A 2,588-nucleotide genomic window follows, 5' to 3' on the forward strand; every position below is an offset into this window, starting at 1 on the left:
GGACTGTGTTCAGAGTCTGTGTGTTTTGAATGCTACATAAAGCCTTGTTGACCAAGGCAAAGTTTGTCTGTATATGTATTCCCTGTTTGTATATAGAATCTAGATGCTTTACTTCTTATATTTAAACTCGTGTGATTTCAAAGCACAGCATTTATATAGTCATTAAAGCAAATAAAACAAAAGTCAAGGCTGTCTGATATTTTGTTTCAGTGAACCTTTATCAGGATAGATGTTCATATTAAATATGCCTTGTACCTGCCATTGTGTTTTTCACTGGATTTGATCCATCATACAGCATGGAGAATGAATTCGACTGCAGTTTGGAGACGCTGTCTCTGAGCTGAAGACAAAAGTGCCAGTGGGTTGTGACTAACTGTGTAGCAACAGATTCTTTCTCTCTGATTCTCATGCAGACGTGCACATACAGAGACACACACTGCTTAAAGGAATAGTTTCCCCAAAAATGAAAATAAGCTGATGTAGATGAGTTTGTTTCTTCATCAGAACAGCTTTGGAGAAATGTAGCATTGCATCACTTGCTCACCAATGGATCCTCTGCAGTGAATGGGTGCCGTCAGAATGAGAGTCCAAACAGCTGATAAAATCATCACAATAATCCACAAGTAATCCACACCACTCCAGTCCATCCATCAGTGTTTTTGTAAGAAATTCTTGCTTCCTCCAGTTGTTTCGTCTGAATCAGGAGAGAAATATGCACAGATCAAGCACTGTTCACAAGCAGAAACAGACCAAAACAGTTCTAAACAAGTATTTGGATGTGAGAGGATGACAAGAGAGGGACTTTTTCACTGGAGGAATTGTTATTATGAATTATGGACTCACATTTTGGCCAGCTGCGACAGTTTAAAGTTTAAAAGCCTTAATGATGGATTTGTTTCTTACTTTTCACTTCACAAGATGTTAACTGATGGACTTGAGTGGTGTGGATTATTGTGATGTTTTTATCAGCTGTTTGGACTCTCATTCTGACGGCACCCATTCACTGCAGAGGATCCATTGGTGAGCAAGTGTTGCAATGCTACATTTCTTTTCAAGTGGGATACAAAACGCATAGTGTTTCTCAGTGAGCAGTCTGTGCTTGAGGTGAAATGCAAACACATTTGCTCAAACGCTTTATATGAGCATCTCACTGTCCTGACGCCTTCTATGGTTTCATAAGCGTAACTTTCCAGGAACGAGGAAGTCAGTCAGGTGAGGAAAATGGGAAATAAAGAAGGAAAGTGATTATGTGTCTACTGCCATTGTTAATGCACAAAAATGAATGAATAAATGAATCTATTAAGTAAGTGCAATGGTACATCCAAACACACCGTGTTAGATATGGAGAAGTCTGTTTGTGGCCTGTTCCTGTTTTTGATTGTACAGAATCAAGTTTTCTAGAGAGCTGACGAATAAGCCATAAAAAAAAATTCAAATTAATTTTAGGTTGAAGTTTTGTATTTTGGTGAAATTGGTTTTCTTATCAAAAGTGAAAGTATCAAAAACAATAAACATTTTATGTTGAGAACATGTGAATAAGCTGAGAACCAATAAACACGTGTGAAAAGCAGGATTTACAGGTGGAGGCGCTGCTTACATATTTATCAGTCCATAACACCAAATGACCTAAAACACACAATCTATAGGCCCACAACTTATTTAGCTAAATTCATAATTAGATTTGCTGAAGAGTTATCAGAAAATAACAAGAAATGAAGTGATAATGTATTTGTTTATTTATTGGTGATTAATTTATTTGTTTACTTGTTTCTTTATTAATATATATTTATGTTTGTATGTATATATATATATATATATATATATATATATATATATATATATATATATATATGTTTGTGTGTTTCTTTTTTTATATTAAAATTGCATAAATTGGGCCCATGGGTTTTCGCAACATTGCATTGCTGTGCTTACACTTTTTGATATCTACAAAAATCTTGTATTTTATGTGTGTTTTATGTGAAGATATCTGGAAGGCAAGACTGAATATTAATATTAAGTAGGTATTAATTTCCCTGTGTTGAAAAGGGTAATCTGTCTTTTTTCTTAATTATATATATATATATGTTTATATATATATATATATATATATATATATATATATATATATATATATGTTTGTTTGTTTCCTTTTTAATGTTATTTATTTATTTGTTCATCTTTTTATTTGTATGAATTTTTTTATTATTTCATTAATTTATTTTTGTCCTTATTTGTTTATTTTTTTATTTATTGATATCTATTTATTTGTTTGTTTCCTTTATTAATATATTATTTGTTCACTTGTTTAATTATTCGTTCATATTTTTGTTTGTATTCATTTTAAAATGATTTTCATTTATTTATTTTTGTCCTTAATTTATTTGTTTGCTTGTTTATTTATTCATATTTTGTTTATTTACTTGTGTATTTGCTTATTAATTCACTCTTATTTGGTTCTTTATTGATATTTAATTTTTTTATTTATAAAATTGCGCCATTTACATAGTAGTTGTTTTATTTTGAAATGTTTAAAGTGCTTTTATTTTGAAAGGTTGTGTGGTGGCGGGCGTTTGGAAGCGTCTCGTGTT

The sequence above is a fragment of the Sinocyclocheilus grahami genome, unplaced genomic scaffold, assembly GCF_001515645.1.
Source record: "Sinocyclocheilus grahami isolate Dianchi unplaced genomic scaffold, SAMN03320097.WGS_v1.1 scaffold70.1, whole genome shotgun sequence".
NCBI classification, from domain to species: Eukaryota; Metazoa; Chordata; class Actinopteri; order Cypriniformes; family Cyprinidae; genus Sinocyclocheilus; species Sinocyclocheilus grahami.